General features: G+C 38.7%; 1 protein-coding gene across 4 annotated transcripts in view; it reads left to right on the top strand.

Moving 5' to 3' along the window:
* The window catches only part of LOC136842716 (uncharacterized), a 276,871-nt gene that overhangs the window by 94,281 nt on the left and 170,090 nt on the right, over positions 1 to 12,500 (top strand). For all 4 annotated transcript variants that reach the window (XM_067110425.1, XM_067110427.1, XM_067110424.1 and 1 more), the window contains one exon: positions 10,337 to 10,393. The gene's annotated coding sequence lies outside the window, so the exon portion shown is untranslated. The remainder of the gene's footprint in view (positions 1 to 10,336; positions 10,394 to 12,500) is intronic.

Here is a 12,500-nt window from a genome sequence, read left to right as displayed (position 1 = left end):
GCCTTATACTTCCACCAACACCATAAAAATACTATTGGCCAGATCCACTTGAAATCATGAAGTGTTTACATGGTACATATTGATTATTTATTTATTTTTTCATCAGTATATAGCGCTTCTTTTATAAACTAACATTATAATGGAAAAAAATATATACAGCTCTCCTGGTACCAATTGAGATAACATTTGATTCATATTTAGATCTCTCTCATTATTTACTCTTCCCTGTTACTTGGCCCACTGCCTAATACCCCACGAAATATCATGGAGTTCCACCATCAACTTTTTTGAGATAATCTGATAGACAAACGAACGCAGCCCCCTGTCAACCTAATATTCGTAGGAAGAAACGTTTGTGGGATCTTCGTCTGCAGATAAACGTCTTCGTGATTGGCGACAAAGAATGGCAGCGTCATCTCATTTATGGTCAATTCTTCTGTCTCTTCCTCTTTCTGCTGGTGGAATCTCAGTATGTTCGTTCTTCTGTCTCTCTTCATGCCTGTCAGTCTGTCACTCAATGTCTGCCCGTGGGATGCTGTTTTTGCCGAAGGATGTTTCAACTGCTATCATTTAGGTGTCACGTCTCCTGGCTTAATATCGTAGGTATTGGTTTTTATTTTTTATTTTTTTCCTACGTTAAGAACGAGCTAAGTAGAAAAGTAAATTTAACAATTTTTTTTTGTATATTGAGAAAGCATTATGTACAAAAGTAAATAGCACCAAAACAATTTTAATCTGGCCGTACTACTGTGTGGTTATGTATACATATACACGAACATGTATATGTATGTGTGTATATGCATGTATTACGTATATATGTTTCAATGTCGTTTAGAAACATATAGCGGACAGAGACATGGTTGACTACATAAATCTTTGCCCAACTTCGTTGGCGAAGGTGTCAGGGGATTGTGAAAAATCCTTGGTATTTACCCGAGACTCATGGTATAGCATCCTGAATTTGCTTCCATTTCGATCATTTAAGTAAAAATTCAATTTTAATCGTTTGAGAAATGTGTCGGAGTATAAGGTCCCAACGTTGCAGTGAAAGCTTGCCTTGCTAAAACCATATTACAGAATGAAATTGAAGTTGAATTTTGTTTCCAGTCCTCGTTACTTGCTTGCTTTGTCCATTGTCTTTCTGGTCTCAATGTGAACCATCTCTTTCTTCCATCTGACTTTCCACCCTCTCTAACAATTGTTTCATAGTGCAACTGCGAGGTTTTCCTCCTGTTACACCTTTCAAACCACCCTACTGTCAATTTCCCTTTCAGCGTTGAATGACCTCATAGGTCCCAGCTCTTGGCCTTTGGCCTACATTCTATCCAGTATTCTATTCTGTTCTCAGTGTGAGCCAGTATCACACACTCTCTCTCTCTCTCTCTCTCTCTCTCTCTCTCTCTCTCTCTCTCTCTCTCTCTCTCTGCTAGAACTTAATAGCCCTAATGTGACAATTCATTATCCACAGTACTTTGTGGTTGAGGTTACTTTACCTTCTTCATCAAACGCTGTGACCTCATAACTCGGAACGGTCGAGTTTTAGAAAAAGGAACTAACGTTTAGAGCTTTTGTATGTTGCTGATGATGTCTATATCTATTTACCCAAGGTTTTTAGGCCTCTGTATGGCGCTGTTTCTTGTGCCAGACCGTTAAGGTTTGTTGTCAGTTCTTTTTTTTTTCTTCAGGTGTCGTTAACATTACGCTAAGCCTCCTTGTATCTTCTTTTGTGACTAACGTGAACGTACCAACTTTTGGCCAGTTTAATGTAGATGTGGACGTCCTATGATCATGCAGATTGCTCATAGGGAATATAAATAAAGTTTGCTCACGGGCAGTTCCAATAACCACATGTTGATCAGTATTAAAGTATTCATTTGAATGAAGATTAGTTGATAAATAGATTTTTATTCAGAGAGGAATATAGCATATTCATGATGACAACAAAACATGATCTTGCATCTGGGATCGGATGGAATCGTGACGGGGTCAGCTGCAGATAAGCCATCAGTTTCATGCATGATTGATTGATTTGTTTACGTAATGTGGTGTCGCAACAACTTTCCGTTTTCTGAGGTCGCTTCATGTTTGCCGCTGGGCGTTTTGAAGGTAAACAGGAGCGGTAGGACTAAGGGCTTTAAGTTGAATTTTACTAATCCCCAGGTTTTCCCACTCAAGTATACCTTAAATCCCACAAGGGTTTCCCTAACAGTTCATCGAGCGAGTTCAGTTTCCCAACAGTTTAATATCGTAAATTGATGATAAAACTATGCAATAAGAGTATTACGTTACAAAAGTGATATTGGTCTATTTCAGCTCGAGGTATATATGACATGAACTGATATATTGACATTTTAGCTGAAATAGCCTTTGCCCTCCTTTTATTTCCTATTCTTTGCCTTTCTTTATTTCTTATTCTGAATTCAAAAGGATTTCAGTAGAAACTGGTTGGAAACGGTGAAGTTAGTCGTTCATTGCATGACCGTTGCATTTCCATTGATCGGGTGAAAATAACAAGTAGATTTCATGCTACAATATTTGTGTATTATTTGTTAATATAATTGTATTAATCTCTATCATGTCAGATTAATTGGATTTAGGTCTGGTGGCCTGGTAACTCTGATGTTTATGGTTGGGGAAAAAGGTTAAGAGCCGTTGCGTTTGGGTTTCCAGAGCTTGCATGCGCTTGTATGCGCGCGCGCTCGTTTTCGCAATTTTGAATATTAACACACCACAAATATCCAGTGCTATATGAATAAAAGGGGTTATTTTGTGTTTTTCAGTGGGAAAATTCTCTCTCTCTCTCTCTCTGAACGGATTTTGTCACCTTGTAAAATTTATAGCGTACCTATTCTAAAACTCGTTAATCGTACCCAAGCAGCAGCTCGGGTAAAAATCCATCTGTCTCTCTCTCTCTCTCTCTCTCTCTCTCTCTCTCTCTCTCTCTCTCTCTCTCTGAGCCTGTCATGTTGTGAGATTTATGAAGTTTATAAAGTTAAGAATTTGTCAAATCGTTAATCGTACCCAAAAGTAACTTCTCCCGTAAAACGATGTCAGCTAAGGCGAAGGGTGCCACGCCAAACGCGATTAATCTGTGAATGAGCCTGATTGGCTGTTGATGAGATGCAGTGTGCCTTCAGCTCTGAGGTAAGAATGAAAGTGATTAGCTCTTGATTGAGTGCCCCCTCCCCATTTTTAGTTTTTTGTAAAAGAAAATTATTGTGCCGGCTTTGTCTGTCCGTCCGCACTTTTTCCTGTTGGCACTCTATTCTGTCCGCACTTTTTCTGTCGGCACTTTATTCTGTCCGAACTTTTTCTGTCGACACTTTATTCTGTCGGCACTCTATTCTGTCCGCACTTTTTCTGTCGGCACTCTGTTCTGTCCGCACTTTTTCTGTTGGGGCACTATTCTGTCCGCACTTTTTCTGTCGGCACTTTATTCTGTCGGCACTTTTTCTGTCGGCACTCTGTTCTGTCCGCACTTTATTCTGTCCGCACGTTTTCTGTCGGCACTCTATTCTGTCCGCACTTTTTCTGTCCGCACTTTATTCTGTCCGCACTTTTTCTGTCCACCCTCAGATCTTAAAAACTACTGAGGCTAGAGGGCTGCAAATTGGTATGTTGAACATCCACTCTCCAATCATCAAACATACCAAATTGCATCCCTCTAGCCTCAGTAGTTTTTATTTTATTTAAGGGTAAAGTTAGCCATAGTCGTGCTTCTGGCAACGATATAGGACAGGCCACCACCTGGCAGTGGTTAAAGTTTCATGGGCCGCGGCTCATACAGCATTACACCGAGACCACCGAAAGGTAGATCTATTTTCGGTGGCCTTGATTATACGGTGTAGGGGCTGTACAGAAGACTTGATAGTTTTATAATATGAACGAATACCCAGTAAGCTGACGAACTGGCAGGTGCCACGCTAGTAGGAATATTTGTCAGTCCAAACCTATTGGGTAAGCTTGTGAGAGTTTAAGAGTTCCTCATTGGACGGGTTGGTATCGTTCACGGATAGCACTCTGCTGGGCCCGCGTTCGATTCTCCGACCGGCCAATGAAGAATTAGAGAAATTTATTTCTGATGACAGAAATTCATTTCTCGTTATAATGTGGTTCGGATTCCACAATAAGCTGTGGGTCCCGTTGCTAGGTAACCAGTTGGTTCTTAGCCACGTAAAATAAGTCTAATCCTTAAGGCCAGCCCTAGGAGAGCTGTTGATCAGCTCAGTGGTCTGGTTAAACTAAGGTATACTTAACTTTGTAAGAGTTTAAAAGAACTTTTTGTCATATACAGTCTTCCTTCTAAGAACCATTCTAACGCTAGCTGGCTGCAGCGTTTTGAATATTTACTAATAGTTAGCTAATGCAGTGTTACATATTTACTAATAGTTTCCTCCACCGGTAAAGAAAAGTAAGTCCGATAATAAAACTCTTTGGATGCTGTAAAATTAAATAATTTTTGTCCAGCTGTTGTCGTCTTTACTTCAATTGATGGAACAGTCGGTGCGTGCAGCTTGCTTTGCAGAAGGTCACCATCCGCGTTTTGTTCAGCTAACCGATATTTAATTGCTCTCATTTAGGTCTTCAGCTCCATTTAATTCGAAGTTGTGCCATCCTTTCCCCGGTAAGGTTATAATGTTAATTATTGGGAGTATATAAGAGGTTTTATTACTTTAAGGCGTCGTTTATCTTGCTTTAGTTTGTTACTTCTCCCATCTGCTTTTATCTATACTCAAATATTTATCCACTTCGTAATTTATGCCATCGAGAGTAGTTGATTTTTGCACTGTATCCATACTTCTCTTATCTTTACACTCATTTTTCCTGTTTCTTGTATATGGGCTTTTCCTTATGAATTTATCAATACTTCTCTTCTCTTTACATTTATTTTTCCTTTTTCTTGTATATGGGCTCTTTCCGTGTAAATGTGTATACATTAAATAACTTCGCAGTAATCGGAGAAAATATACGTAAGGGTAATGACTCAACTTTTGAAGTAAAGTCAAATCCTAATTTAAGTTGGATTCTGACTGGGAAGGGGAATAAATCCGTTGTATAGAAGATAAATAACTGCCCTGCTCTGCAAAAATGTTTTTAAAAGTCTTCACGCATTTCGTAATGTATCTGCTGATTTATCGTTTTGTTTTGTTTCTTGGAAACCTGGCGTTAAGAGTTTCTCTTGCTGAAGAGATAGATGGTTAACATTAATACTCGTGCTTGTTGACAAGTGCTTAATCTTATATGTGCCAGACTTTGAACGTAAATAGTTTTCTCGTTTTCTGTGAAAATCCTAAATGCTTTCATTGAAATTCGTTGAATCGACTTGGGACATCAGAACGGCATCATCAGTTATGTTGAGGTGATATTTAAATGTATTGTAGGTGTCGTTTTTCTTGTTAAGTAGGTATATTTCTTTACGTGTTGGTCTCGTAATGTTTTTTTGTATTGTAACTTTGTCATTTTTCTTCAACGCCCTTTTACATGTAGTTGGATTTCCTGGCGGTGTTAGTCGTTCTTTGTGGACGTTGTGGACTCGAGAGTGAATCAGTATTAATAAGTACTTGAAACCCCTCACTTTCAGGATGTGGGGTTTTCTGTCCCCTCCTGTATTTTCTCGACTATTTCATGAGGTCATTGTTAATTGTAGTTTTTGAGTCTCTCTCTCTCTCTCTCTCTCTCTCTCTCTCTCTCTCTCTCTCTCTCTCTCTCTCTCTCTCTCTCTCCAAAGGAGAAAGTGATAGGGTAGCCAAGACCTAAAGAACATAAGAAAAGAGTGAGGCTTAACATTGAGTGATGCCAGAAACCTCTTTAGAGATGAAGGGTTATGAGATGAAGGGGAAACTGATTCAAGAAGAGAGTACCAAAGCTAGATATTCTCTATACCAACAAAAAAGAAAATTATTATTCACTGAAACATCCGCGATCCCGAGATGCCAGCGTTGCGTTCGTGGGAAGAACATAAAATGAACACACGTGGATTTCTTTTCGGGCAGTTTGCCTACCTTGGCACAGTCACGCACCTCGACGCCCCCGCGGCAATAACCTACACATACACACACACAGAGAGAGAGAGAGAGAGAGAGAGAGAGAGAGAGAGAGAGAGAGCTATGGTTAAAGATATAGTACATGTAAACGTAAGTGCACTTGTTTGTAATTTGCTCTCTCTCTCTCTCTCTCTCTCTCTCTCTCTCTCTCTCTCTCTCTCTCTCTCTCTCTCTCTCTCTCTATATATATATATATATATATATATATATATATATATATATATATATATATATATATATATTATATATATATATATATGTTTATACACAGTATATATTAAATATATATATATATATATATATATATATATAATAAATAATTATATATATATATGTATATTATATATATATATATATTATTAAATCCGAGTGGATCTTGTTTGTCCTCCCCCAGGTGACAGTAGGGGAGACGTGACACTGCCACCCACCCCCTGCAAACTGGTTTGTCCGGCCCGGGTAGGGCAGGGTAGGTAGGGGAACGGGTGGGCAGGAGAGACATCCACAGTCCTCCTGCAAACCTGTTTGTCCGCCCCGGGTGGAGGCGGGGTAGGTTGAGGATCGGGAGGGTAGGGGAGACAGCAGAGCCGTTCCAGCGCGCTAACAACTCGTATGTATGTATATATATATATATATATATATATATATATATATATATATATATATATATATATATATAAATATATATATATGTCTGTATATATATACATATATATATATATACATACATATACATACTGTACATACAGTACATATGCAACGGTTGTGATTTGACGAAGAATATAAGGCAAAGACGTTCTAGACAGTATAATTCGACATACCGATTTTTATTCTAAGTTCCCACGCAAGCTTAAAACAATAAAGCGACATTCCATCGTGTTGGACATGCGGTTTTATGCCTGGGAAAAAAACCGCTACGGAATGTGTCGAATCCATTATATTTTAAGCCGGGTTGTCAACATAATCAAAGAACCGCAGTGCGGGTTTGTGTTGATAGGGCCTCTTAATCGGAGGTCTGATGGACCGAGATAATGTGAGTTAAGAGATGAGGAACTTTTGTATATCTTTGGCTTGTGTGGATGTTGTGTCTGTAGTCATAGTTGTCGCGTAAACCCCTTTAGCCACTTCATATTTACCTTTTTGATTAAAGTTTTTTGGAATTTGCGTACGATTTTTTATGTATCCTTTCGTATTTTTTTCGGGTTTTGCTACGTATGTAGTAGTTAAGTCTTAAAGTTAATTAGTTAACACATAATTGAAGTTGATTAGAGGATGTACTTCGATCAGCCAAGCAGAGGTCTATTTTTTGAGATTGATTCACATCTGCGGACGGTCTTTTGTGTGTCTAAATGTCTGTGTAACTGGTTTACTTTGAGTTGCATCTTAAAATAACGAATACTTAATTGAATTTGAATAAAAGATGTACTTCGATCAACCAAACAGGGGAGTTTTTATGAAAATTTATTCTTGTCTGCGGACGATCATTTACGTGTCTAAACTTTTGATTTTTTTTTTTTTACCGTACATTTAAAAAAAAATTAAATATTATCAAATAATTGATTTTGTTTACAGGACTTCTTTCGTTCAATCAACCCCAGTGCTTTGGCAGCCCTTGTGGTCTTCCTACCACCGTAAACATTTACCGAGAAACACTGAGATCGAGTCAGCGAGAAGAGCAGCATTCCATTTTCATATGTTGAAGAGGAGGAAGAGAGAGCGGAAAGGCCCCACGGCAGCTGTAATACAATAACCTGAAGGACTCTCTCTTTCTTGCTCACAACTGTTGGCATTTGGTTTCCAGATGGGGCATGAGACCCGGGAACACATGCGGCCTTTCCCTCAATGTTTCTCTCCTATTTGGGGACTCGCGAATGTTTTTTTCGGAGGTGCTGTCGTCGTTATTGCAGCGAGCCCAGATAGAGAGAGAGAGAGAGAGAGAGAGAGAGAGAGAGAGAGAGAGAGAGAGAGAGAGAGAGAATGGCTACTGCCGTAATACGAAAACCTCAACAAATTAGGGAGGGGGGATTGGAAGGTATGAAAATTTCAAGAACGGGAGGTTTCGGGGAACTGATATTTCAAGCAGGAGTACGAGAAGGCATAGGAGTTATAAGAGGCCGGATGACCTGCAGGTACTCGTCACAGGTTGCATGGCCTGCAGGTACCCGTCGCAGGTCGCATGACCTACAGGTACGGTCACCTTCCCTCTTGTGCGTGCAAGAGGTTGTCGCTACATCTTGATGCTCATACGAAATAAAAAAAAGTCCAAAAAACAAACACACTTACCTATTTTTCTTTTTCATGTTTGAAAGGAGTATCAAAGAACGACACTAATATACACAGACGAAGGGCTTTTAGAGCAATTGATGCTCTTAAGACAAAACAAGACATCAAAACTCACAAAATAAAGGACCCATATGCTAAGGACTCCCTGATTTCCCCTATGCCCAGCTGGTCCGAGAGGTGTACAGATTTCTTAGTGTATTTATAAAGAGAGAGAGAGAGAGGTACGCATCTATATGCATACAAGTAGACAAAACACACACATACACATACACAAAGGTCTCTTAAGTTGAGTACGTTATTAGTCTCCTATGACAAGATGGTCCTCCAGGAATCGTCATTTATTGTCTGTGTGTGTATGTGTGTTTGTGTGTGTATTAAAGATGACAAAAAAAAAGAGAGAGAGAGGTCTCATTCTGGTGCTAAAAGACAAGCACGCGCACCCGAAACGGGCCTTAGGGGTGAATTTCATTCCTAGGGAGATGGCTCTCACGTACTTCCGGAGCCTCCATGATATTTCTGTAGGCATGAGACGATGATGGCTCTTGTACGTGAGGGCCATTTAGTGCTCTGTAGTGCCATTATGGTCTCTCCTCCGGTCTCCCGAAATTGGAGATCCGCGTGTTGGGCGGAAATTGCAGTGGCGCTGAGTAATAATCATAATCATAATAATAATAATAATAATAATGCTGTGATACACAGTAAACATAATCTGACGTATTCATCTTTCCCCCATGCTCCCCCCTTTTTTCTCTTTCATTCTCCCCTTCTTCCTCTTCCTTTATTCTCGCCCTCGTACTCCCGAACTTCCACTCATTTCTCCTTGCCCTTCTGCGCTTCTGTTTCTTGCCCCCTCTTTATCAGCCTTCTTTGTCTTTCCCTGCCACCTCTTATTGTTCTGCCTCCCTCTTTATTGCTTAATTCTTTACCCTTACCTTTCCTTTTCCTGTTTCTCCCTTCTCCCTCCTCCTCCTCCTCCTCTGTGATATGAAGTTGGTTTAATATCCTTAATCACTCGATCCAACTTTTCTTTCATATCTGCACCCCATTTTCTTTTTCCCTCCTGATTTCTTTTCCTCATCCATTTACTCGTCTTCCTCTTCCTCTTCCTCCTGGTGTTTTACTCCTCCTCCTCCTCCTCCACGTCAGCTTTAATGTTGGTTAGTCTGTTGGCGGACCCTATGGTTGGAGGCGCAGAGAGACGCTCGAATTTGCTGCCTCGAAGCCCAACCGTTGAAAACAGCCATCTCTCTCTCTCTCTCTCTCTCTCTCTCTCTCTCTCTCTCTCTCTCTCTCTCTCTCTCTCTGTCACACACACACACACTTTCCTCAAAGTTCTCTGTAAGAGCAGGAGCTGTTAATAATATAAGTGCAGTTCACTATAACGATGACAACATCTGTCATCTTCGTCTCGGATTTTTCTCTCTCTCTCTCTCTCTCTCTCTCTCTCTCTCTCTCTCTCTCTCTCTCTCTCTCTCTCTCTCAAGGCCTTAATTCGATTACCAGGGAACGTATTTCAATTTGACCTGGTGTCCCTATAATAAGTTCTCCATCTTTTTTGTATGTTTTTTGTCCCATTTTTCTGTTTTTTTTTCCTGATGGAGATGGTGATCTGTCGTGCCTGGGGGGTAAATATAATTACAAGTCTGTTTTTTTTAATTGGTTACGCTTAATTATCACCTGCCAGCTGAGTTCGTTGAAGATTAATGAAATAACTATTGACTGTTTCGTTTATATGTCCATAAGGTATCTGAAGTTTGTTGATGGATATCAAAAGAAATTTCATGGAGAGATGGTCTGTGGGGACAAGTATCGGTGGTTGAATTTCGATTGTGAGGCGGCTCTGGATAGGAATTAAGATGCTTAGTTTTAATGATAGTTATACAAACATTGAGTCATTGTTGAGTTAATCTAGTTTTAAAAACATATACTTCTCTTTCAATTTATTTTAAAGGTTTTCATTGTTAATTGGCTTTGATAGCAGTCGTAATTCCTATATTTTTCTTTGATTTCAGACTGGCTGGAAAGTTCAAAAGGATGACGAGATAACAGAGGTGTCTCGACAAAAAAAGGTAAGGTGACTTAACCGTTTGTCGTAATGTTTGTATATCAGGTGTTCTCCACCTGGGGTTAGCAGTAGTTTTCAAGTGGCATTTCTTAGTGAACTCAGTTTCCATATGTGTAATTATATATACATACATATATATATATATATATATATATATATATATATATATATATATATATATATATATATATATATATATATATATATATATATATTATAAATTGGGCATTAAAGTGGAAAAGATGTAACCCTTATTTTCTCTGTGGTACGTACATGTATTCATTAAGATGAGTGTGTCAGTGCTGGTAATCCAGCGTTGCGAATCCTTAGGGTGATTGTAAGCCTTGGAACAAATCCCTATTTTGCCCAAATATGTGAGATAGGGGTCGACCCACATAATTTTAGCACCACTCTCATTTTATCTGATCAGCGCTGACCGCAAGTTGATATAGATGAAGACTAATCGTGTATGAAATGGTACCGCAATTTTTATAACCAATTTGCTGAAATTGTAGTATATTAATATGTCGTTGATCAACTCTCTCTCTCTCTCTCTCTCTCTCTCTCTCTCTCTCTCTCTCTCTCTCTCTCTCTCTCTCTCTCTCTCAAATAGATTTCAATCAGCCGTACAGTACCCTTTGAAACCCTCCAGCGAACCCAAGACTGAGAACCTGTGATCTCTCTCTACATTATGTATGAGAGCCTTCGCTGGATATTATGGAGACTCCAGATTCAGATTCTGACTTCTCATTATTTTCTATTTTCTGGGATTTAGTTGTTTTCAAGTGAAGTGTGAGACCAGACATCTGTCAGGAATCGATTAGAATCGTGTCCGTTCTCCTAAAATGCTTTTTGACAGATATTTTCTCCAAAAATGCTTAGTGACATATTTTCTTTTAAAATGCTGTGACAAATATTGTCTCCTAAAGTGCTTTGTGACAAATATTTTCTCTTAAAATCTTTGTAACAAGTATTTTCGCCTAAAATGCTTTAGGACAGATATTTTCTCCTAAAATGCTTTGGGACAGATATTTTCTCCTAAAATGCTTTGTGACAGATATTTTCTCCTAAAATGCTTTGTGACAGATATTTTCTCCTAAAATGCTTTGTGACAAATATTTTCTCCTAAAATGCTTTGTGATAGATATTTTCTCCTAAAACGTTTTGTGACATTTTCTCTGAAAATGCTTTGTGACAGAAATTTTCTCTTAAAATGCTTTGTGACAAATATTTTCTCCTAAAATTCTTCGTGAGAGGTATTTTCTCCTAAATTGCTGTGACAAATATTTTCTCCTAAAATCCTTTGTGACAAATATTTTCTCCTAAAATGTTTTGTGACAAATATTTGACAAGAAAATATCCTGTCCTCCATTCTCTGTTCATCTCAAATTGGGAGCCGGATGGTGGATTCTAAATGACTTCAGGTCCACTCATGTGTAGTAACACATGTAGTGATTATGATTAATGATTAACTCCGTAATCAGTATATTACAGTTTCCGCTAATTGACTATTGTCCTTTTTTTTTATCATGAACTCCCGTTGATTGATAACAAGTGTGGGGACGGATCGAGGGTAGGTTAGTTTATCGCGATGTATTTGTATGTTCATTCATCTGCATTTTTTCAAATTATTTATTTATTCGCTTGTAATATAATGGAAGATGGACTCCTCTTGATGCTCTGTTATCGCTGGTTTGCTCTATTTTTCCACACATTTTTCGTTCGTAGTTGTGGTTAGAAGGGGTTAAATTTAGATCAAATTGTATAAGAGTATGCAAGGTAAGGCAAGATTAGTCAGACAGTCATGCTATATCTCGTATTCACAATTATCTTCCCTTTAGTTAAGGTTAGGCCGGTTAGTTTTATAGGAATGCTACTTGACTTGTCTTCGGTTAGGTTAGGTAAGATCAAGTTATGTGAGGTAAGACAAGGTAAATTTTTTATGTGTAGAATAATTGAATTAGTGCAGGTTAGGTTAATTTGGTAGATAATCGAATGTTACAGACTGTTCCCTTTGACAGCAAAGTTTATGCAGGTTACATAAGGTAACGATTAGTTTGAGAGATGGGTGCTTCTCCATTGTATATACTGTATGTGTATATATATATATA

Source organism: Macrobrachium rosenbergii, chromosome 10 (assembly GCF_040412425.1).
Source record: "Macrobrachium rosenbergii isolate ZJJX-2024 chromosome 10, ASM4041242v1, whole genome shotgun sequence".
In the NCBI taxonomy this organism is placed as follows: Eukaryota; Metazoa; Arthropoda; class Malacostraca; order Decapoda; family Palaemonidae; genus Macrobrachium; species Macrobrachium rosenbergii.
The sequence above is the reverse complement of the archived record's forward strand: the minus strand, read 5'-3'. Positions and strand labels throughout refer to the sequence as shown.